The following is a 26,083-nucleotide window of genomic DNA, read 5'->3' on the forward strand; positions in this document are numbered from 1 at the left end:
GGACGGATGGATGTTTATTAATTAACTTGCTTGACAGTTCATTCGTTTATTCATTTATTCATTCATCCATTCATTCACTCACAGCCCTTCACTTTTATACCTAAAAAATGAGGGAAACTTAAATGTCTGCAGAAGCTATAGTCAGGGAATCTTAGGCCTGGTCTAAGAAATGACCCTGTCACAGATACACCGCATATATTGTTGTATGCTTATCTGTTAATGTATGTGTATGTCTCCTTTGTATTCCAGCAGCTGCAGTGATTCCCAACCCAGTCCACAGGGACCCCCACCAGTCATTGTTTTTGCTCCCACCAAACTCCCAGTCAATGGAGAACACCGAGCACCTGCTATGTGTGTGTTGGGAGCTGTGAGTGAGCAAAAACGTGGACTGTCTGGGGGTCCCTGTGGACTGGGTCGAGAAACAGAGCGTAAGATCCAGCAGGGCCACCCCGCGCACAACCTGCGGGCTCCCACTCCTCTGCTCCTCAGGGGGCGCTAGGGGAGAAAACTCTTTTCCTCGGTCACCAGCTAAGAGTGACTCACCTGTAACAAGCTGGCTCTGAGACGCCGTCGCTGTGGATATTGTAATTAAAGAGCGAACACCACCAGCGGGACGTTATGAAAACATCTCAGCTGCAGGCTGCAGAAATGAACCTGGCTCTGTTCCTTCCTATACACAAACGGCTAATTGTGAGCACTGGGGCAAAGCGCCCGATTAGTGCCACTTACAGGTCTGTTGAAGGGAACAATAGCTTCGCACAGAACAATCATTTTAAACAGTCCTGGTGCCATTCATTTTCTGAGCTTCTTTTTTTTTTATAATTGGTGTTTCACGCTGTCTTAAAGACCAGGAGTCAAACCTGAGCCGCCCTGAAAGAGAAGCAGGGGTATCATGTGGGAAAGTGTGTGAGGATGGCAGAGCATGAGGCAAACCCAGGGCAATATCTCCAATCACTAAAAGCCACACATTCATGTGGGGTCCCTGAGACTTAGGGAGCCCCCTGTTGGTCACGCTAAATATTAACTTAACGTGTTCCTTTATTAGGAGATGCTGAAGCAGCAGATTCTAGCTGTGATATTCTGACTCTGCTCACTAGTCATATATTGTGTACCTGTGTACATATGTGTGTACCTGCCCTTTAAAACGCTGGAATGACACAAATGTTAAAGCCCACGGCCTGCCACACAGCCACGCTTTAAGCCCCTCCCTCTCTGACACTCCCCCCACCCTCCCCTGCCCCCGCCTCCCGGCTCACTGCTTACTGAACCGCGAGGCAAAGCTCTCAGGTGTGACAAAAGCCCGCCTCAAATTGGACCAGAAATAAGACTCTTCAAAAACTTTCAGACACATTTGATGAGCTCACTGAAAATCTTACCGACAAGGAGTACCCTTTGCACTCAAGAAAATTACCACTACCAGTAGAGAGGGGCATCGCCGTGGCAACTAGGTGCACCAATTACAGCTGCTTCAATTTTTCCAAGGTACGTGGGGGGAACTGTGCTACTGTGCGAGTTCCGTACTTCTCCTTTATGATATAAACCGTCAAACCCAAGCAGCACATATACGTAACAGTCAGTAATATCTTCCTGGGGCAAAGTGGGCTGAGTTCTTACACAATGACACATGGAAACGAGCGGGAACAGGAAACCAGCACTAATGGCTGTGAATCCGGGATCCGTGGAACCTCAGAGACGATGCCTCGGCTCTATTTTCAGGGCCTCCCCAAAAGAAACAAGAAAGAAAGGACTTTATTGCGCCAATTCAGAATATTCTGTAAGGGACTTCAGGTAGAATGCTCAGGGAACGGGTGTCATAACAAGCGGGTAATAACGAGGGTTAAGTAATGCACACACCTAAACGCATTAAAGCGGTAAAATCGCTGAGCTGTAGAGGAGAAGGAACATCGAACAGGAAATAAGCTACCGTTACGGGGGCATGGATTAAGAGTCTGCTTCCCTGTGGCGAACTATAAAAATCACTGAAGAAGGTACTGGCTGTCCTGCAGGCAGAACCTGCCCTCCCCACACCAAGGGAGGTGCCTGTAAGAGACCGGCCCCCGATTCCGGTGTCCCATTTGGAGAGCGACGGACACAGTCTCTCCTACACTGCGCTAACCGCTGCTGTCGTCTGTTTATCTGGATCTGACTGCCGCATACATCAGCATTAGCTCACAATCAGCGATCAATTAAGGAACTGGCAGGCTGTCTTACCGGGATAAGAAAGCTGACAGCAAGGCCGCTTCAGACTGGAGGAAGGAGAGAATGACGCTCCTCGGGATTCCCCTGCAAGAGACGGAAGAATCAGCAGTCAGAAGATGGGGGGGTTTCAGCTTTGGCACGTCGATAGTTAACGTGTGAAATATAACAAGAATATATAACAAATATAATATAACAAGAAGAACTCCAGCGGAGAACTGTGAATGATGACAAACCAATTACCAATACAAACCATCCATCCATCCATCCACTCATCCATCCATCCATCTACTCCATTGCAATGCGCACACAACCAACGCGTTCGGAAACCCAAAAGACTCCGATTTGACTTCAGAAACTCAAGAACCTGTAAGGAGAGCATGCAAAGACCATGCTAACATGGTGGGAGCGGGATTGAAATCCCGCAACACAAGAGATGTGAGACTGAAATGTTAAGTATTCGGTCATAGTTCAAAGTATTTACAACGTGCAAAAGATGCGAGGGAATTTATATCGAGAAACTAGGGAGACCAACAAATCGGAAAAATGTCACAATGTGACGGTGAGCCGGGCCTGTATATTAACCGGGACTCAGCACATATAGTTTTGCTTCTACAGAGTTTCCCATTGATCCATTTCTGCCAGGAAATTACGATAAACCTGCCGCTGACTGGGCGCCTCCGTCCCTCAGCTAACAGGTCTCCGATAATAAGCACGGAAAAGAGATTAGCTAACGCTTGGAGGATCCAAGTGCGATCGGATCGGCGCCTTTCGCCTCCGGTTCACAGCGGATCGATGAGACATATCGAAGGCCGAGCAAATCACCAGTGAACTGCTATGTGTTTATTAATATTCCACCTGCCAGACGACTCGCATTTTTACCGGGGTGCCGAGACAAGCCAGACAGCTGAAGACATTTGTTTCTTTGTTTGTTTACCCATCAATGTATTTTTTTTTTGAGGAATATTGTGGTACGAGTCAAAATGGTACTACAAACAAAAAGAAAGAACAAATATCGCCTCACTGGAGGGTCAGTGACGTTTCTATCTTAAAAGTGCATTACCATTTAAGAGAATAGGGCTGTTACCATCTGCATTGCTGTCCAATTTCCAGTGAAAATACTCCTTCTAGACTTTGTCTGCCTGTTTCCCGGGACACATCACCTCCCGACTCAAGCTACTAGTTGTTGCAGTCATTTTGCATTGTAATCGCTTGGTTCCATGGACAGTAACTGACAGCCTGGTGATATGACTGTACATCAGTGACTAATTAAAAGGGTCTGTGTCCCTCATGACCCGCCACCCACAAGCTGCATCCAACACTGAGTCCCGCTGTTTAGTAAAGACTCCATATCACTGGATATATTTCACGGATTGCCACTGAGATAAATCGTCTTAAATTGCTGTATATAATTTCTAAATATATCTCCAAAATATTCACCAGTTTCCCCAACTTATTTACCTTATAACATGCAAATAATATGCTCATCTGAAAGATCAAAGTTTTTTTTCTTATTATAATTAGTATTATACAGGCCAACAAAGAGCGATGCCTGCTTACAAAATGCTCCAAGCCTACTAATTAGTGCACTTGTTTAATTAGTTTAATTAGACTTGGAGAAACAGAGCTCCAGCAAGCCAGGATGGTATGCTAATGGACCCCTGTCTATGGCAATTAAAGTGCACATAAGTTAGGCATAGCAATCAGCACCCACATTCAGAAGCCATTTCCGGCATAACGATATGGGCCAGGGACCTTTCAAAGGCACTACTGACAGACCAATAAAGTTTAGATATGAGATAGATAGACAGACAGACAGATAGATAGATAGATAGATAGATAGATAGATAGATAGATAGATAGATAGATAGATAGATAGATAGATAGATAGATAGATAGATAGATAGATAGATAGATAGATAGATAGATAGATAGATAGATTATGGAAACCATTAGATGATGTTAGTCGGTTTTCATCAGAGTGACTAATTCAGAGAGCCACTTAATTTTTAATGGTCGACAGTATTCCACAAACTCAAAGCAACTTCTCACATACAAAACAAAACCAACAGCGACTGAAAAGCTTTGCATTTCTGCAAAAGCTGCTCACTTTTTCGCTGGGAGAAAAATGTGTGACTCGTACAGTATGAGTCATGTGCTAATAGCGACAAGCCATAGCCAGTGCAATGGGGTCTTCAGAGATTCAGCTGCAGTATGAAACTCTTTGGATTACGCCAGGAGCCTCTCTGGAACCCATGCAGATTTATAAATCACTCCAAGAACTGGAGATCTCAGTGGCTTGCAGATTTACAAAGTGCTCGAAGTCTAGAGGTCCCAACTGATCGTATATTTTTAAGATGCTCCACCACTTCCAGATCATGGTTAGCCAGAGATATATAATGAGCCCTTCACACAGTACTGTATGTGGCTCAGTGGGTTAGGATGCTGTCAGTGATCGGAAGGTTGCTGGTTCAAATCCCATGGCCACCACAGTGTTTTCACCACCAGGCCCCCGAGCAAGACCCTTAATCTCCAATTGATCCGGCAACTTCCTCTGAGCCTGCTTTTTCAACTGTATGCGGCGTTTGATAAAAGCATCTGTTAAATAAATTAAATGTTAATTATCTCTGAAAAAACTTTTAGTTCATTCTCTACAAACTCCTCAAACACTTTAAAAAGGAGAGAAGAAAGGCCTCAGCTCTTACGACCTCATTTTACGAGAAACGATGCAACCTGATCTCGTTTCTGCTGACATGAAAAAAATTCGTGAGCTTTTACAGTTTGGAGCTGATGCCCCTGTGTCACTGCCACCCTCTCCGCACCGCCGTTTCCGGAAAGGAGCAGACGAATGAAGACATCAGCATTCCGAAGGTTATCCAAACATAAATGCGAAATTTACGGCAAACTCGGGGACCCGTGTCCCGGCTGTAAGTAACACTTGTGCGGGACAGGTAGTAAAGCCTCTGAGAGAGGAGCACGTCACACTCTGCGGAACACACCGCGCAGCACGGCCACAGCCCCTTCCTCTCCACAGTTTGCTCGGACCGCGTATCATAAATTCCAAAAATTTACTGAGCTGTGTTCCTTGTGACTCGGTGCCCTTGCAAATCAGTCGGCCTCCCAGCTGCCAAGAGTTGCGTTTTGCATGAAATGAGACCGTTGGGAGGTTAATCTTGATGAAGGGTGTTACCAGCGAGTGACAATGACCCGATATAAAAGAGTCATGTGGTGCTTTCGCCCGTCGTTCCCCTACAAATAAAAGTAAACCAAAGCCTTTCACCTGCAAGGGTTGTGCTGACGACTGAAATGCCAGGATAACTTGACTCTCTATGTAGATGCTATCAGTATTGTAGGAGCAGGATTACATTTAGACACTTTTATCCAAAGCAACATACAACTGAGAGACCAGGGTCAGACATTCCTGGGAAGTGTGGGTGAAGCACTTTGCTCAAATATCATGAATAAACAAATTGCCTTGAAAACATGCTAATCTAAAGTTCAGGCGGTATCTGACTAAATCAGTTCGTAGATATGATCTAATGCTGCTGGTCATTGAAGTGATGGAGGTGAGGAATGAAGTGGGCTTAAGCAGGGGTGCTGTTAGAGATTTTTGAGCCCCCCCCCGGGTATAAGTATGAACGCCGTATTACGCAGGCACGTTAACAGCACGCTGTGGTAGTCAGGTCGCCGTGCCTGGGCACCGCCAGCAGGGGCGCTGTGTCTCCTGTACCGCGGAGCTGAGCGGCGCGCTTTCGGCTGACACCATTCTGTCAGCGGGCCGCGAACGGGGCCGCTCAAATGGGGGCCGCGGCGAGTCCCGCTTCCCGTCTCCCGCCGGCAGCTGGTGCCGTGATGCACGCCGGAGCTGCGAGAGCCTCGCACGGAGGGAAGGAGAAAAAGGAAAAAAAAAAAAAACCTGACAGCCTTTCCGCTTCTCACCATCCTCTGCATTCTGTTCACGGTTTCATAACGAAATAAGAAGCCATAACTTTTCTTTCTCATAACTTCGGGGTGGGGGGGAGTTTTCTTTCCTCTTTTTTTTGGAATACCGTAACTTTGCAAAGTTGGTTTGCGTTCTGGCCCAGTGCAATAGAGGAGAGATTCCCAAATCACAGACCACAATAACACAAAAATTGCGAGAAACTTTTAGAAAAGCCGTTAAACACGTGAACACAAACAATATACATTTCTTTCATTAGAAGAACTGAACTGGGCACTTAACCCCGAATCCCACGTAGAACTGAGCGCATTAAAGTTTCATTCCCCCGCTCGATGGCTATTTTTATAACATTCGCATTATGTATTCATAGTGGCCATGAAAACACAGAATCGGCATTAAATTATTAACATAAAAAAATGACAATATGCATATTTAAAGATCCCTGTTTGGCAGTGCTGGCAGCTGTTGAGAGGACCTAGCAGTCATAATGAACATTCCAGATAACTGAGTCATGATGTACAACACAACAAGCCTCTTCCATCTTATTAAATCTGGCAGTCGAGGGAACAGCTCACAACCCCCCCCCGGCTTCCTGGCATTTAAGCATGGCAAACGTCGATGGCGGCGATAAAAAGGGAGGGTGATCGCTTCCCCCTCCTATATGCCGTGCAGCTGTGAATTACCCCCCCCCCCCCCCACTTCCGCCTGCAGACCAAATCTCCCAGCAGCCACGATGCCCATCACAAGGGGCTTCGATCCCAATCATCCCCACGTCCCGGGTAAGGCGCCGCCAAGCAGGGCTGGATGATGAGGGAGCGCCTTACGCACCGCCCCCGGGGATCAAATGATGGAGCCTGACTGGCTCCAGGGCAGAAGCTGATATCGCGATTATGTATATATCTGTATGGGGTAGCACCTGTGCCATTTAGAAGCTGATATCGCGATTATGTATATATCTGTATGGGGTAGCACCTGTGCCATTTAGAAGCTGATATCGCGATTATGTATATATCTGTATGGGGTAGCACCTGTGCCATTTAGAAGCTGATATCGCGATTATGTATATATCTGTATGGGGTAGCACCTGTGCCATTTAGAAGCTGCATATCGACGACACTCATGGATAACTGGGGAGGGAGGTGATGCCGTGAATCGGTCTGTTAGGAGGCGGCTTCGGCCGAGGGGGGGGCAGGTTAAGCGTTACGGCTTATCGCATTTCGGCAAATCATCTCGCAGGAGTTCGTCTTTTCACGTGACACAGGGAGTCGCAGGAAGGTGGCGGAGGTGCGGAGTCTATCCGCGGACAAAGGGGGTGGGGCGCTGTAACCCCCCCCAATAATCAAAATCAGCCAGTACATCCTCCCCCCAGACCCCCCAATGTTCAAGCCAAGGTTATGCCCTTGGGTAGGATTAATTATTATTATTATTATTATTATTTTTTATAGTTTTATTCTTCTGTCTCCACATTGTTTGTTGTGCTGTCCAAATGCATTACTCATAAACTACATCAACTGTTAGATTCGTCCTCACGGGTCACTAAGGGCCCTCGGAGCCTTGACTCCCCAAAATAAAGAAACATACAAATAAAATATAAATAAATAAAATCATTCTTTCAGTTTTCCCACATAAATCCACTCTCTCCCACACGCTGTAAATCTTCCTTCTCTGCCCTGTGCCATTTTTATTAACTGTTATGGGATCAATTCATCACTTTTAGGAACAAAGAATACGCCCGTGGATACTATGTATTCTCTTTGATTTATGGGGTATTGAAAGAGATTCTTAGACCATGCAGATTCCAAGTACAAGCCACCCAACAGCACCATCTTGCCTTTGCTGTATTGAATTATATATGTGACTTGGCAAAGAAACAACGCAAAAACCCGATCGTGAAGGATCGTGGCTACCAGCTCGGGAAAACGTGTCTGCGGTCCTCTGGAGGGAGGATGCAGTTAACATGGTGGCCACTAGTCTGTGCTGTTTCATCAGGAATGATAATCTCTCCGAGCCCCGCCTGGCCCACTTTCAGAGCGGCACCCGGGATGTGACGGTACCGCTTCTTCCGACGCCTGCGTGTCTCTGAGGCGGCGGCGGCAGGGAGGGGGAGGGGGGGTGCATACTGTGACAGCTTATTAGCAACGGTCTGTGATGGAACGGATAGCTTTGATCTGTGCGGGTGTGCGCACTATTTTTTTATTTTTTTGCCGGTTCTAAGAGGTTCTTCTTCAGTCGCTGCAATATCTTCTGACGTTTTGTTCACGTGGAGATGCACGTGTTGCCGAATGTGTTGATGCGTTGCATCACCTCCCCGCTGTTGTGAAAAACGGCACTTTAAGTGTGACAAACACGTCTTGAAAGAAGTTCTCGCTTCGACGGAGGGTCAGTTGACCTCCGCGTGCCGCACTTACGGCGCCCACGCCACGCCCGGGCTCGCCGGCGAGCGGCCTCCGTTCCGGCCGGGCCGCTGGCTCTCCCCCTTCCTTAAAAAGCACCGCTCCCGCTCGCACCTCCGCTCTCCTCCTATCTCACGCTCCTTTTTTAGCACACGCAAGGAGAGAGAGACAGGAGCATGTGCTGAGTGGGCAGGGGAGGGAGCAGCCTGTTATCTAACAGGATTTAACAAGAACAATGGAAAACGACCCCATTAAACAAAAAGAAGGACGAAAGACAACTAACTGAGACGGAGATGGCACTCGCGAACGGACGGCTGGCCGGAGCTGGATCAATCCAGGAAGGCTGCTTTCCATTCTTAAGGGCCTCTATGAGCCTTCTGGGGATTCTCCCAAGCGACGAGCAAACACATCTAATTGTAGAATTAAGGGTCGCTCACGTCCGTCTGCGTTTGGGGGCCCGAGAGGCTCAGTGTAGGATGGGCTTCTGGGTCGGTGAAAATGCGGCAGTGTCGATGTGGCCCCCCTTCGAGAAAAAGAGGCCCGATAAACAAGCACGGAGAGGGGGGGAGGGAATCTGGCCGCGGCGGAGGCCCTGAGCATCACACGCCTCAATTGACCGCCCCCCAAGACGAATACCTCTGCCTGTTTGAGGAATATTGCTAGAGAACCCCCCCCCCCATTCCCGCAGCAGACTGACACACTCGCAGCTCGACGGCGAGTCGACGGCGGGGCTGACAGGGAGAGCGGCCGCGACACGTGCGGCATATAAATAAAGGGGAGGAACCACGTGTGCATGTCGCGCTTAACCTTCCCGGGGAGGCGCGGAGGAAGCAAAGCAGGGCCAACGGACGCGTCTGCTCTTACACTCTTAGAGGAATATATTCTTCCTGACAACGCGATAAACCTTTTCCCCAGAGCACCAAAGCAGACAGTTACACCATGACACTTAAGAATAAAACAACTCCAAGACTTAATATAGTTTTCATTAATTTCTTATATTTTCAGCATCTAACCTTAATTTAGTCCAAATGTAGTACTGGTGGAAGTTTCAGACACACACACACACGCATTTTTATTTATTACATTTATTAATATGGCGGTTCACAAATATTTTAATAGAACAGAAACTATTTTGCTAAAATCTCCTGTTCAGAAATATGTATGTTATTCATTACAGGGTCACAGGGGAGAATGGTTCCGATACCAAGCAGAACAAAGCAAGGGGACATCTAGGACAGGATGCCAGTCCATCACATAGCACATCCAGGACAGGATGCCAGTCCATCACAGGGCACACATCGGACAGAATGCCAGTCCATTACAGGGCACACACCGGACAGGATTCCAGTCCATCACAGGGCACACACCGGACACGATGCCAGTCCATCACAGGGCACACGCCAGACAGGATGCCAGTCCATCACAGGGCACACGCCGGACATGATGCCAGTCCATCACAGGGCACACACCGGACATGATACCAGTCCATCACAGGGCACACGCCGGACATGATACCAGTCCATCACAGGGCACACGCCGGACATGATACCAGTCCATCACAGGGCACACGCCGGACATGATGCCAATCCATCACAGGGCACACGCCGGACATGATGCCAGTCCATCACAGGGCACACGCCGGACAGGATGCCAGTCCATCACAGGGCACACGCCGGACATGATGCCAGTCCATCACAAGGCACACGACGGACAGGAGGCCAGTCCATCACATAGCACATCCAGGACAGGATGCCAGTCCATCACATAGGACATCTAGGACAGGAGGCCAGTCCATCACAGGGCACACACCGGACAGGACGCCAGTCCATCACATAGCACATCTAGGACAGGATGCCAGTCCATCACAGGGAACACGCCGGACATGATGCCAGTCCATCACAGGGAACACGCCGGACATGATGCCAGTCCATCACAGGGCACACGCCGGACATGATGCCAGTCCATCACAGGGCACACGCCGGACATGATGCCAGTCCATCACAGGGCACACACCGGACAGGATGCCAGTCCATCACAGGGCACACGCCGGACATGATGCCAGTCCATCACAAGGCACACGCCGGACAGGAGGCCAGTCCATCACATAGCACATCCAGGACAGGATGCCAGTCCATCACATAGGACATCTAGGACAGGAGGCCAGTCCATCACAGGGCACATCTAGGACAGGAGGCCAGTCCATCACATAGCACATCCAGGACAGGATGCCAGTCCATCACAGGGCACACGCCGGACATGATGCCAGTCCATCACAAGGCACACGCCGGACAGGAGGCCAGTCCATCACATAGCACATCCAGGACAGGATGCCAGTCCATCACATAGGACATCTAGGACAGGAGGCCAGTCCATCACAGGGCACATCTAGGACAGGAGGCCAGTCCATCACATAGCACATCCAGGACAGGATGCCAGTCCATCACAGGGCACATCTAGGACAGGAGGCCAGTCCATCACATAGCACATCCAGGACAGGATGCCAGTCCATCACAGGGCACACATCCTGTCCAGATGCCAGTCCATCACAGGACACATCAGGACTGGATGCCAGTCCATCACAGGGCACACATCGGACAGAATGCCAGTCCATCACAGGGCACACATCGGACAGAATGCCAGTCCATCACAGGGCACACGCCGGATAGGATGCCAGTCCATCACAGGGCACACGCCGGATAGGATGCCAGTCCATCACAGGGCACACGCCGGACAGGATGCCAGTCCATCACAGGACACGCACCGGACAGGATGCCAGTCCATCACAGGGCACGCACCGGACAGGATGCCAGTCCATCACAGGGCACACGCCGGATAGGATGCCAGTCCATCACAGGGCACACGCCGGATAGGATGCCAGTCCATCACAGGGCACACGCCGGACAGGATGCCAGTCCATCACAGGGCACACGCCGGACAGGATGCCAGTCCATCACAGGGCACACGCCGGACAGGACGCCAGTCCATCACAGGGCACACGCCGGACAGGACGCCAGTCCATCACAGGGCACACGCCGGACAGGACGCCAGTCCATCACAGGGCACACACCGGACAGGACGCCAGTCCATCACAGGGCACACACAGGACAGGATGCCAGTCCATCACAGGGCACACACCGGACAGGATGCCAGTCCATCACAGGGCACACGCCGGACAGGATGCCAGTCCATCACAGGGCACACACCGGACAGGATGCCAGTCCATCACAGGGCACACACCGGACAGGATGCCAGTCCATCACAGGGCACACATCCTGTCCAGATACCAGTCCATCACAGGGCACACATCGGACAGAATGCCAGTCCATCACAGGGCACATCCAGGACAGGATGCCAGTCTATCACAGGGCACTCATCCTGTCCAGATGTCAGTCCATCACAGGGCACACATCGGACAGAATGCCAGTCCATCACAGGGCACATCCAGGACAGGATGCCAGTCTATCACAGGGCACTCATCCTGTCCAGATGTCAGTCCATCACAGGGCACACATCGGACAGAATGCCAGTCCATCACAGGGCACACGCCGGACAGGATGCCAGTCCATCACAGGGCACACACCGGACAAGATGCCAGTCCATCACAGGGTACACACCGGACAGGATGCCAGTCCATCGCAGGGCACACTCACCCTGGCTTACGAATAGTATATAAATACCCATGCCCCATACAAGCATTCTAAATGTGTGATTATAAGCTAACAGGTCATAAACAGTATAAAACAACAATCACTCACTGATGTCTAATCAACATGCTGTTTAGCCACCAACAGACAGTGTGTATAAATAACATTAGAAAACAACCAACCACTATGCCTCCAAAAGGCTTTCCTAATGGCTGCCTTCTTCACCAATCTAATAACAACTGATTATATTAGATATAATAGTTTGAATGAAGAAGAACTAGAAGTTGTAGTTAGTGTTTCAGTTAACGGGACATTTACCCAGATATCTAGAGATCTTTTCAGATCTTCTGCCCATATCAAAACCATAAGCATCAATCTGATTCAGTTCATAATCCCGAAATGATGATGTCGATGAAGCACGGTGCCACATCCTTCGATCCACATCCTTCAACCTACATCCTTCGATCAACTTCCTCCCAATCCACATCCTTCGATCCACATCTCTCAATCCACATCCTACGATCAACATCCTCTCAATCCACATCCTTCGATCCACATCTCTAAATCCACATCCTATGATCAACATCCTCTCAATCCACATCCTACGATCCACATCTCTCGATCCACATCCTTCAATCCACATCCTCCCGATCCACATCCATCCCACCTCAGATTAAGCTCTCTGCTGCCCCACATGGTTCTTTCTCCTGTCTCACGATGGTCTCCCAATTTCTCCAGAGGGCGCACGGCAGCATTAAAACCTCACACAATACCTGTGTTTCGCTCAGAAATCGCTCGCGTGAGCAAACTTGGAAGCAGTGCTACGCCCCTCTCTCACGCTGAGAAGCGGCTTCCCCATCGTTTCAGCACCACTCCACTGCCTGCTCCTCTCTGCTTGTCGTCTGTCAAACCATGACTGTTGTGCATGCAGGACACATCGCTGGAGGATCCGCGAGTGGGGCACTACGGAAACGGGACTGCATCTGCATTTTAAGGAACCTGCCGTCTGATCCAGCCTTGTACTTGTAATGAGCAGTTATGGATAGTTATGGGCTGATCCGTCCACAGTCGCTCATCCAGTGAAAGATCGGCTTGGAGCTCATCCCAGGAAACACAGCGCACAAGGCCAGGGCCAACAGATTCATGTATCAGAAAAGACTCAATGACCGATATGAAATTAAATGTGAAATGCAAAATTCAATAATCTTGTTAAAACCCCCAAATGAATAGCATAACAGAGTCTCAAACTATTATATCTAGAATATTAATGCCTGTCACACAGCCTTAAAGTCTAGGCCTACATATTTCAGTACCCATCAGACTTCAAAAACGACACTAAAGAGATTAAAACAAAGCATCGATTCCGGATTTAGTCAGGGGTTGTCGGCGTATCCCAAGTGACGGTTGTGGCGGTCGTCTCAGAAATGGCACAAACATTCCCACGCCTGCGAGGAAGGGCTGAGCCTTCTCACAAATCCGAGTTTTGTTTCCGGGCCCAGGGCAAGAACATGAAGAGTCAAAGCTTGAGTGGGTCAACGGCGCTGCCAGACTGAGACTCACCAACCACCCCGTACAGCATAAAGCAACAGGATCTTCTTGCAGGAATCAAGTAAGGAAAATTCTCAGTTACTCTTTAGCTGCGGAAAGCACATCGAAGGCTATTAACTGTGTGTATAAACAAATATTTTTTGAATAAAAACAATTAAAATATAACAGTAAAAAAGGGTTAATGATGCATAGCTAGCTAGCCAATGACCATTTATCAAGCACAAGCCTGTCAATGAAAGGGAAAGCAGCAATATGTACACATATTATCAGTTCCTGTCTCAAACACTTGGCCCAGCATTGTTTTGTAAAATGTGACTTTACATCCAAAGCAGTCGACCCTTTCCGCCTTCAATAATCCCAATTAGTTAATAAGGGTGACCACAAGATATTAAGCCAGGCCAAATTGACTCTAATGTCTCAAATGTCTCAGATGAATCAAGAATTAGCTAAAACACAGTTCTGGAAAATGGGAGAAAAAGTACAATTTGGGGAAGGAAGGGCGAGGCGGGGCTTGCCATCCAGCACAGAGGGAGAGGCGGGGCTTGCCATTCAGCACAGAGGGAGAGGCGGGGCTTGCCATCCAGCACAGAGGGAGAGGCGGGGTTTGTCATTCAGCACAGAGGGAGAGGCGGGGTTTGTCATTCAGCACAGAGGGAGAGGCGGGGTTTGTCATTCAGCACAGAGGGAGAGGCGGGGTTTGTCATTCAGCACAGAGGGAGAGGCGGGGTTTGTCATTCAGCACAGAGAGAGAGGCGGGGTTTGTCATTCAGCACAGAGGGAGAGGCGGGGTTTGTCATTCAGCACAGAGGGAGAGGCGGGGCTTGCCATCCAGCACAGAGGGAGAGGCGGGGCTTGCCATTCAGCACAGAGGGAGAGGCGGGGTTTGTCAATCAGCACAGAGGGAGAGGCGGGGTTTGTCATTCAGCACAGAGGGAGAGGCGGGGTTTGTCATTCAGCACAGAGGGAGAGGCGGGGTTTGTCATTCAGCACAGAGGGAGAGGCGGGGTTTGTCATTCAGCACAGAGGGAGAGGCGGGGTTTGTCAATCAGCACAGAGGGAGAGGCGGGGTTTGTCATTCAGCACAGAGGGAGAGGCGGGGTTTGTCATTCAGCACAGAGGGAGAGGCGGGGTTTGTCATTCAGCACAGAGGGAGAGGCGGGGTTTGTCATTCAGCACAGAGGGAGAGGCGGGGTTTGTCATTCAGCACAGAGGGAGAGGCGGGGTTTGTCATTCAGCACAGAGGGAGAGGCGGGGTTTGTCATTCAGCACAGAGGGAGAGGCGGGGTTTGTCATTCAGCACAGAGGGAGAGGCGGGGTTTGTCATTCAGCACAGAGGGAGAGGCGGGGTTTGTCATTCAGCACAGAGGGAGAGGCGGGGTTTGTCATTCAGCACAGAGGGAGAGGTGGGGTTTGTCATTCAGCACAGAGGGAGAGGCGGGGTTTGTCATTCAGCACAGAGGGAGAGGCGGGGTTTGTCATTCAGCACAGAGGGAGAGGCGGGGTTTGTCAATCAGCACAGAGGGAGAGGTGGGGTTTGTCATTCAGCACAGAGGGAGAGGCGGGGTTTGTCATTCAGCACAGAGGGAGAGGCGGGGTTTGTCATTCAGCACAGAGGGAGAGGCGGGGTTTGTCATTCAGCACAGAGGGAGAGGCGGGGCTTGCCATCCAGCACAGAGGGAGAGGCGGGGCTTGCCATTCAGCACAGAGGGAGAGGTGGGGTTTGTCAATCAGCACAGAGGGAGAGGCGGGGTTTGTCATTCAGCACAGAGGGAGAGGCGGGGTTTGTCATTCAGCACAGAGGGAGAGGTGGGGTTTGTCATTCAGCACAGAGGGAGAGGCGGGGTTTGTCATTCAGCACAGAGGGAGAGGCGGGGTTTGTCATTCAGCACAGAGAGAGAGGTGGGGTTTGTCATTCAGCACAGAGGGAGAGGCGGGGTTTGTCATTCAGCACAGAGGGAGAGGCGGGGCTTGCCATCCAGCACAGAGGGAGAGGCGGGGCTTGCCATTCAGCACAGAGGGAGAGGTGGGGTTTGTCAATCAGCACAGAGGGAGAGGCGGGGCTTGCCATCCAGCACAGAGGGAGAGGCGGGGCTTGCCATTTAGCACAGAGGGAGAGGCGGGACTTGCCATTCAGCACAGAGAGAGAGGTGGGGTTTGTCAGTCAGCACAGAGAGAGAGGTGGGGCTTGTCATTCAGCACAGAGGGAGGGGGGGCTTGTCATTCAGCACAAAGGGAGGGGGGCTTGCCAATCATTAGGAAGAGAGAGGTGAGGCTTGGAAATCAGTGGGGGGTGGGGCTTGGCATTGAGCAAGGAGGGAGAGGCTGGCTTGGCATTCAGCCGTGAGGGAGAGGCGGGGCTTGGCATTCGGCTGAGAGAGCGAGGCGGAGCTTGGCATACATCTGGCAACAACTGTGACTCTTTTGTCTGTTGGTCTTTCTGCTTTAGTGCAAACATCTCCTTAATGCATGACCCTAATGAAGTCAAACTGGCTCTGCAGGAGGAGCCACCCCTGCGACGACCCTTCATTTCCTTTCATGTTTTTGTGTCTTGGCACAATTTTAACAAACTGTGCAAAAATCATCTTGAGTAATGCACACGTTTTATTTATTATTCATTTATTTTCATGTTTTGGTGCCATCCAAATAATAGGATTAAAACAACCAAATAAAATCAAAAATAGATACAGTACACATGAAAAATACTGTTTTATATATATAGGTCTATACTCGGAGGACATATTATTAGGCAGACTCGTTAATGCACACAGCCTGATCCGACTAGCAGCAGATCACATGGATGCAACTGAATACATATAGCATGCAGGTAGGATCAAGAGGTTGAATTACTGTTCAGCAAAGCTTTAGAATGGGCAATGCACATGATCTAAGTGATTTTTTAATAAGGGGTGATTGTTGATGCTCGATATCAGTAGTTCCAGCGTCTCAAAAACAGACGCCATCCTGGGTTTTTCCACACAGTACGGTGACAAGAGTTTACAGAGGACAGAACGATAAATGAGATTAATGAGACAGGCTAGAGGGGAATGGTCAGAAGTGTAAAAGCCAACTGATAGTTTGCTACAAGCGCAAAAATATCATGGACTAAATTCAATAAGGAAAACCTCCAGCACCTAGTTGAATCTATGCCTCAAAGAATTCGGAAGGTTCTGTAGGCAAATCGGCGTCCTACCTGGTACTAGGCGGCTGTACCCAATAGAAGGCAGCTGAGCGAAGCCCTGAATGTAGAATATGTTTTGGGAGCCTGAATGCAGTTATGAATATGAAAAAAAACAGACATGAACACAGACAGCATGGATGTGGAGCCTGGAGGTGGTGCCCATGACTGGAGGTCCGCGTTTGCCTGGTAACTTACTCCCTGGAATCAAAGCCCATTGGTCCTGTGCTCTGAAACGCCACGTGACTATTGATTCTATGGCTTCCTGCATTCATTAAGCATGGGTCCCGTGCCATGCCAACGTATCCTCCGGACACAGAACGGGTCGGGCGCGAGAAAGGATGCTCTTATGTTGTTCAGAGTCATTCCTGATTTAGTGCCATTGCTCCCGTGAGCTTCAATACAGCCTCCTAACTGAGCTGACAGCAATTAATGAGGCCTTCATTAGGAATGCATATGAATTAAGCCCCTGTTTGGCCATGAGGAATCCTATATCTGTACTCCATCCATTTCACATTACAGATTCGGCCCCCTAGCACAGGGTCCAAGCTAATCTGGTGTTAGGGGCAAAGACTGCAATGCCAGTCTATCACACTCACATTCAATCAGACGAAGATCACATTTCCAAAGCTCTCTCAGTCCATTTTTAGCTGCCTTTGAGATGAGACCTCCAATAAAGGCAGGCTTCCTCATCACTTGTTACAAGACTGGGAGCCAAAGCTCACTCATTCCTCATGTAATCCAATGAAGACGTCGCGTTAAATTTACCAAAATTCACTAAGTCCACAGAAATTTTCTGCAGGGCAACACGAGCTGTGGACCGAGTGAGTTTTGGAAAAGTTGCCCTTCATTTTAGAAGCAACGCTTCACCTTATCTGCCAGTCGTCAAACTATGGAAAGAAACCCAAACATGCTTGCACATGTGGACTAAACAACCAGTGAACCGCATCTTACCTGCTCCCAGTCATCCCGCCGTGTGCGTGCGGAACGCAGATGTGTTTCTGTCATGCGCCTGCGGAGAACGTACCGAAGCGAATCGATGACTAAACTCGCGTTCTTCGCCGTAAAGACTTTCAAACGGTTTCCTCTGAACGCGACGACGGAGGCTGGGTCTCCTGGAGTCCCGCGTAACATGAGACGCTGCTGTTACTGAGTCAGATTTACAAAACGCGCCCGTTGAACACTTACCCGCCTGACCTGAATCACAGCACATGCCATCTGTTCATTGTGTCTGAGAAATATATGTACTTCTTCATCGCTACAAAAATTATAATAAATAAATAACTGATGGATTTGCATATTACTTTAGGTGCCGGGTAACCTGCTGGTATATACAGAGATAATTCTGGCTAAGCCTGAGGCAAAGGGTAGCTGGAAGATTTTTGTGTCACTTCAGATAAGAGGAAAACATAATTTTTTTAGCTCCAGGACTAGCTAAGCGCCTTCCTGCATCCTCACCTTTCCCCATGTAAGCGACGGCCATCGCTCAGTAAACCGGAACACCATTTTTAGACTTTAGCCATTTAATCTTGAATGTATTCGCTTCCGATGATTCCGTAATAAAATGCTTGGCTGTACATTAAAAAAAAAAAACTGAGTGGATTATTCATTATTTGCACATAATTTGTATGTATTTCTTTGGAAAACTCTCCCGTGGGGCTCTTGACTGATATATAAGTTGACCAATGAAATCCTCCGATATTAAGGTCGCACAATTTTTAATTTTCTCCAGCTGGAGAAAATTCAGAGAGAATATGCCTCATGCATCATAACCTCTAAGTGTTACAGTTAAGGGTTGAGCCATGACAGAACACATTTAGTCATATATGGTGTGCCCCCTCCCCCCCCCCGCACGCCATGGGGGAAACCTTTACGACGAACACTGACGTTGGGCGTGGATTCCACCAAAACAACAAACACAAACCCATTTTCTAGTGAAACATACAAGCCAAGAGTTCCCCATCCATCCATCCATCCATCCATCACTGTGACCACTTAATATCAACAGGGCTCATGGGGGGAACCACAGCCTATCCTAGGGACAATGGGTTCAGGGAGGAACCAACCCTGGCCAGTCGCCAACACACTGCAAGGTGCACACAATCACACGGCCAACTTAGAGTTGCCAATTAACTTACCAAGCACACTTTTGGACTGTGGGAGGAAACCGGAGCCCCCGGTGGAAACCCACGCGAACACGGGGAGAGTGCGCAAACTCCACACAGAAAGGACCTACGCCCGACCTGGGGACCAAACCCAGGACCCAAACCCAAAAACAGGCAAGGGTGCAACACAAAAAGCATCCACATCCTACAATCTTAAGGACGAGATTATCGCAATAAACAAACGAAAACGAAACAGACAGCATCCAAACACAGGATTGGCATTCCCTAAAAGCACAGGCAAACTCAGTGTCCACGATCATACACAAAGTTCTGCGTAACACAAAGCAGTCGACAGAGTTGAAGACTGATCTTATTTACCTGTTTATATGGTTAAAATCTGTATTGTACTGAGTACAAATTTTCATATCGTTTGGGCCCCAAGGAGACTGCAAAGCGATGCTTTATATTTCTCAGTAATTTCTCCATTTTTAAAGATAAAATCCAGAACCCGCTTGTCATTCTCAGGCAAACACAGTAAACATGTTTTTCTGTCAACCTCAAAAGCCTCCATTTTATCTGCTTGTTTCCTCACAGCAGGTCTTTCATTCTGCTTTAAACCGAATCCCAAGACCAATACGTGAGAATTCTGAACTGACGTTAACCGCACAGTTAAAAGGTCCCCAGTTCCTCCGTCTACAGCCCTGCCTCACGGCATATATCTTCAAAGCATGGCCCCCTCACCCCAGAGTGGTTCAGCTTTGCCTAATGGCAAGGACAGGAGGCAGGTCAAACGGACTGTCGTCTATATATATGTGCCTGACCAATAAAAACATATGCTAATTGCCACCTCAAAATACCACAGGTATTACATGTACTTCATTATTTAATTTACCATACAGTATGAGGTCGCTCTTTTATTGCTGCAACAACCACTTTACAAAGAGACCTAACCCCCACTATTTATTTTGTGAGCTATTATTAAGACACGTCCTCTGCTGGAATCATAGTATCTGTGGCCCTCAAATCATCCAGCTCAATCTACCGTGAATCTTCAGTTCCTTGTCAGGTCTTGGAAATTCCCGACCATTCCCCAGCAGTACGCAGTTTACCTCAGGCTTTTCGTTTGTGAACACACATACAAAATCGCTGTTGTGGTTAAACGAGCTTTGGTTAACCCGCAAACGCATCACGTGACCGTAACGACCAAAAGCTAAGACTTAGATTAAACCACCAAAACTAAGGAAATTGTAAATGTTGCCTAAGCATAGACTGCTTTCTGCTCTCTTCCTTAACTATCTGTCTATAACCAAGTCATCAGCGTCTGTCGACTTTGCGGATGAGAAGATAAATCGAGCAACCTGAGCTGCGGGAGATGATACACTGATGATATCTGAGAATGGCGTGCAAACAAATGTAAAGCTGCAAACTATCATTTACATGGAGTTTCCATGCTATGCTAATGATTATGCATGTGTTAGGACTGACTCAAATATCGCAAACCAGCAGAGAAAATCGGTCACATGCTCCATTCTGGTTGAGCGCGCGCTACTTACCAGGACAGGATGGCGAGTTTAACTCTGGGTACCTCAAGATTAAATGAGAGAAGCAAAATCGGTCAAGATTTAGACAGTGAGGAGGATGATTTCGAGTGTGTTTTGGGAGGTGTAACAGCAAACAAGGGACGGATAACTGGCCCCTGGAATATGTGAGAGCAGGTGGATCTGTTATGGTTCAGAGAAGTATCTAAAGCATGGCCTAATCCACCAGACGACCGCAGCCCTGACATAAAACATGGAGACGTAAGATTCCAGGACAACGCGGCCTTGCTGGCTCGTACTCGACAGCCGGGGCGGTTTGTTTGCAGTGCGCCGCACGCAGGATTATAAATTACCAACGGCAGGTGTGCACCCTGAGTGGAGAGAAGGTTGGTTGCTCTCAAAACATGTTCAGTTTCAGGGTAATTGCATGGGAGCGAACGTGAAATACCGTTACCTTCTCCCGGACCCCCAGAGATTAGTGTTTGCTTCGGATCAATACGACACTGGCGTCTTGTGAGGAATGAGAAGGTCATGGGAAGGTCACGGGAAGGTCACGGGAAGCAGTGACGATCACTTTGGATTTTTCATGTCAGGGATTTTAATTTTGAACAGATAAATAATGGGGTCCGTTAACAGACGTATTGAGCCGATTAACACCCACCTCCCCCTGCCCTGATTACTGCACCGTGGAGCCAGAATTCATGCAGGACAAGCCCGCTGTCGAGGTCAGGTGATTGCAACAGCGCAGAGATAGGAACGTGCCCTGGAAGCTTGGAGGGATTTCAGGGAATGTCACCTGCAGCCAAATCCCGAATGCTGGATAAACTCGTGGCTGTCGTGTCCAGTTCTGTGCGATTTTCTGCTCAGCAGACAAGGTATTCAAAAAGGGTTTATTCTGACGCGTGAGAGCAAATCCTCAAACATGCACTGTTAGCAAACTTTCTAGAAATTTGTATCCTATAATATCTTTTAATGGTCCAGATAGCTTTGCAATGCCAAACTCCTCTGCCTTGCGTTTAGGCTATCTGGGAGGAGAAGCTGACTAATCTGGATTTTTAAAACGGAATCAAGTTAAAATAAAATCTATTCATTCATTTAAACCGTGCCGCACATCTAAACTTAATTTAAACCACCATCTAACAATCCAAATCACCGTCCGGAATCATGAGAAATCAGGCTGGAGTTTTCCCCACGCAGACAGCCGTTGAACCCTTAGACGCTGGCCCCAAAAAAGGATGGATGCATCAAGGGTGAGATTAGCGGCCAGAAACAATTAACAGGGTTGCTGATTAGCTACTTCTTGGTAATCAGAGATCAAATCTGAGCAGAAACGAGTGACGTCATCAGACAAGGGGAAGATGGTGGCGCAGGAGGTAGTGCTAGCGTTCGGCAACTGGAAGGTTGCAGGTTCGAGCTTTGGTTCCTCCTGCCCCCATCAAAGTGTCCTAGAGAAAGACACTGAACCCCAAATTGCTCCCGGTGAGCAGGTTGGCGCCTTGCATGGCAGCCTCCGCCACAGGTGTATAAATGATTGTGTGGATGGGTGAATGTGAGGCATGAAATGTAAAGCGCTTTGAGTACTCGTAGGAGTAGAAAAGCGCTATATAAATGCAGATCATTTACCATTTACAAGGGCGGTGGGCCAATAAGGTGCCCTTGTTATTGTTGTGTGAGGACGTAGGTTTGGGTAGGGACAGAAAGCACATGTCCCTAACCAATACTATAGGAGTACCGTGAGTGAATAGAGGAGATGGGGGCTTTGGGGCACATTTGATCCCTTCCAAAGTTGAAACCAAACCGACGCTCTTAGGGAGCAGGTCTAAGCAACAGCGAAAACGAGCAAGATAGACCAGGCCGCAGGAGGTGGCTAAGATCACAGATAGGCACTCTTCCTTTAGCCCCAAAGCAGACTGCTGTTATTAGACGGCATCAAAACCTAGATTTACACTAAGTCATGCTGCCTTTGAGTGCACTGTGCACTCAGGTAATGACAGAGCTGTTAAAAGTCACTGAGCGATGAGGACTTGTTGAAGTACCCACCCACGCCCTCAGGCAGTTGACCTAGTGAGGTGTCCCTTCTTCGGGGAACTTCTACTCACTCAATTATTTATTGCCATCCATCCTCTCATCTTTTATTCATTATTTAATTTTTAAATCTTTCACTTATAGCATATAACAGGTCCCAATGCCTTAGCTCTATTTAACTTACAATGAAGATTTAATTACTCATGTAAACTACTTGCTGATGTAGAACATTTAATTATACTTTAAAACATTAATAGCGAGGGCTGTTTTTTTACACATCCATTAAACAGCGTTAAACACGGACGCTCGATCTTATTAAGGGAGCGGGCAAGAGACTCGTCATTTCTTACATCTAATGAAATGTCAGGCAGACGCTTGGATGAGGGAATCCATACAAACACTCGAATGATATCTCTGTTGTTAAGGCTGCGAGAAAATGTTTCTAAAGAAGACAAAAAAAAAGAAATAAAAATCAATACCACTTAGATCGATCCAAAAAAAAACGCAGCCACTTACATCGACCCAAAAATAACAGTCACGTTTTATTTGGAAAATAACCGCTACTGACAGGGTGAATCGTGGGGTCTAACAAGGCTTAAGCTCCCCAGTACAAACTATCTTAGCCCTGGATCCTCAGAGCCGCACCTCCAGTACCGCTGATTACAGGAATTCCACATGGGGGGTAATGGTTAGGGGTTAATAACAACACAGTGCAATGCTCAGGAACATCGTGTTCCAGGAATACTTTGCTTGGACAGTCTGGACTGTTCTATTACACCCCCCCTCCCCCTCCATGACCCACAACCAGCCCCTGATAAATACTGGGGTGTAGACAGGCGGAGCTGCCGGGGGTGGGGGGGTGGGGGTGGTCTGATTAATCCATGGGGGGTGGGGACTCCAGCACTTAACCAAGGCTGCCAGGCTGCCACGGGCCAGATAAATCAGAAGTATAATTATTTTCCAGTGCTGACAGGAGTCGGCTTGTGGACACACTGCTTTCAGAGCACAACCATGGGGAGATCACGGGAAAAAAACAACTCAATTCTACACCATTCGGCATCATTTTCTGATCCATCCATAATGTTCAATAATTACTTATCCAGCTAAGTCCCGGTGATCCGGAAACGTTTACCCAGGTGCTTAGGGCATAAGGCAGGGTACGCTTCAGACGTTTACCCAGGTGGCTTAGGGCATAAGGCAGGGTACGCTTCAGACATTTACCCAGGTGCTTAGGGCATAAGGCAGGGTACGCTTCAGACGTTTACCCAGGTGCTTAGGGCATAAGGCAGGGTACACTTCAGACATTTACCCAGGTGGCTTAGGGCATAAGGCAGGGTACATTTCAGACGTTTACCCAGGTGGCTTAGGGCATAAGGCAGGGTACACTTCAGACGTTTACCCAGGTGCTTAGGGCATAAGGCAGGGTACACTTCAGACGTTTACCCAGGTGCTTAGGGCATAAGGCAGGGTACGCTTCAGACATTTACCCAGGTGCTTAGGGCATAAGGCAGGGTACACTTCAGACGTTTACCCAGGTGCTTAGGGCATAAGGCAGGGTACGCTTCAGACGTTTACCCAGGTGCTTAGGGCATAAGGCAGGGTACGCTTCAGACATTTACCCAGGTGCTTAGGGCATAAGGCAGGGTACGCTTCAGACATTTACCCAGGTGCTTAGGGCATAAGGCAGGGTACACTTCAGACATTTACCCAGGTGCTTAGGGCATAAGGCAGGGTACACTTCAGACATTTACCCAGGTGCTTAGGGCATAAGGCAGGGTACACTTCAGACATTTACCCAGGTGCTTAGGGCATAAGGCAGGGTACACTTCAGACATTTACCAGGTGGCTTAGGGCATAAGGCAGGGTACACTTCAGACATTTACCCAGGTGGCTTAGGGCATAAGGCAGGGTACACTTCAGACGTTTACCCAGGTGCTTAGGGCATAAGGCAGGGTACACTTCAGACGTTTACCCAGGTGCTTAGGGCATAAGGCAGGGTACGCTTCAGACATTTACCCAGGTGCTTAGGGCATAAGGCAGGGTACACTTCAGACGTTTACCCAGGTGCTTAGGACATAAGGCAGGGTACACTTCAGACGTTTACCCAGGTGGCTTAGGACATAAGGCAGGGTACACTTCAGACATTTACCCAGGTGCTTAGGACATAAGGCAGGGTACACTTCAGACGTTTACCCAGGTGCTTAGGACATAAGGCAGGGTACACTTCAGACGTTTACGCAGGTGCTTAGGACATAAGGTAGGGTACACTTCAGACGTTTACCCAGGTGGCTTAGGACATAAGGCAGGGTACACTTCAGACGTTTACCCAGGTGGCTTAGGACATAAGGCAGGGTACACTTCAGACATTGACTTACCCATGGTGACAGGCCCGAGCGGACTGGCCAATCGCTGGCGGAGGCGACGCAGTGGTGGCAGCGGGTAAATATGAAATTTACACGGCCGGACACGCCGAAATCAACACCCTGGAAAACACACTCTGACAACTGCCAGGCAGGCGCTGGGTGGGTGTGTGTGTGCGTGGGTATGAGTGGGGGGGGGGGGGGGGGGTGGGGGTGGTGGGCGAAGGAATGTGAGAAGAGGAAGGAGATCGCCAGAGTCTCAGGCTGAGAGACTGCAAATTAGTGTTCATCACACATAGCTAGGCCCATCTAGCACCTGCAGACGCGATCAGCCGCTACCTGCGAGAGGGACCGCCGGGTGAGACCTTGTTAAAGAGCAGCATCGCTCCGGGCTGCCAAAGACTCCTTTAAATGTCACATATATCGAAAGGATGCTAGATGGCAAAAATAAAAACGGGGGCTATTAAGTTCACCCCCGATGCTGACAATCACCGGAGTTAAGCTCTGCGATTGACCCGTGTGGCTGATCTGCGGCTGCACCTCTCACTCATATCTGCTTTCGAGATCACGCACCGCTGCACTATTAACCCCAGGACTCAACATGAGTTATGCGTCTGTTACATAGTTATATTTCAGTCACACTAAATAAGCTTATTGTATTACAGGCACGCACGTACACACACACACACACACACACAGACACAAGCTTCTACTCACCTAGTCCTACCACAGGTAAGATACCGTGGTACAGTTCATTAAACTATATAATCTGCAATTTCTTTCAAGATCAATAAAGTATTTCGATCTACTCTGTGTGAATGTTGAGTAAAATGACTTCTATCTATCTATCTATCTATCTATCTGTCTGTCTGTCTGTCTGTCTGTCTGTCTGTCTGACAATATTTTAATGTATATCATTAATGTCAGGTGAGGTTGAAAATGTAAAAAGCAGTAAACTGTAACAACCACACCCAGAGGAGTGCTGCACCCAGCCTGTGCACTGGGTGGCGCTGCTGAGGAGGTGGTGGGACGCTCCCACTAACAGCTGTACCGTCAATGATTAAGAGGTAAGTGCAGCACTGAGTACGAGCCACCTCTGGAGCTCGCAGGCTCCGCCTTTCCGTGCTCCTAGTTTCTACGGAGACAGCTGGCAAGGCAC

The 26,083-nt window shown here is 48.6% G+C and overlaps 1 protein-coding gene across 1 annotated transcript in view; it reads right to left on the reverse strand.

Moving 5' to 3' along the window:
* Positions 1-26,083, reverse strand: part of LOC125704441 (receptor-type tyrosine-protein phosphatase delta-like) — a 362,466-nt gene that overhangs the window by 243,956 nt on the left and 92,427 nt on the right. The window contains 1 exon segment of the mRNA XM_048969994.1: positions 2,212-2,283. The gene's annotated coding sequence lies outside the window, so the exon portion shown is untranslated.

Source organism: Brienomyrus brachyistius, chromosome 12, assembly GCF_023856365.1.
Source record: "Brienomyrus brachyistius isolate T26 chromosome 12, BBRACH_0.4, whole genome shotgun sequence".
Lineage (NCBI taxonomy): Eukaryota > Metazoa > Chordata > Actinopteri > Osteoglossiformes > Mormyridae > Brienomyrus > Brienomyrus brachyistius.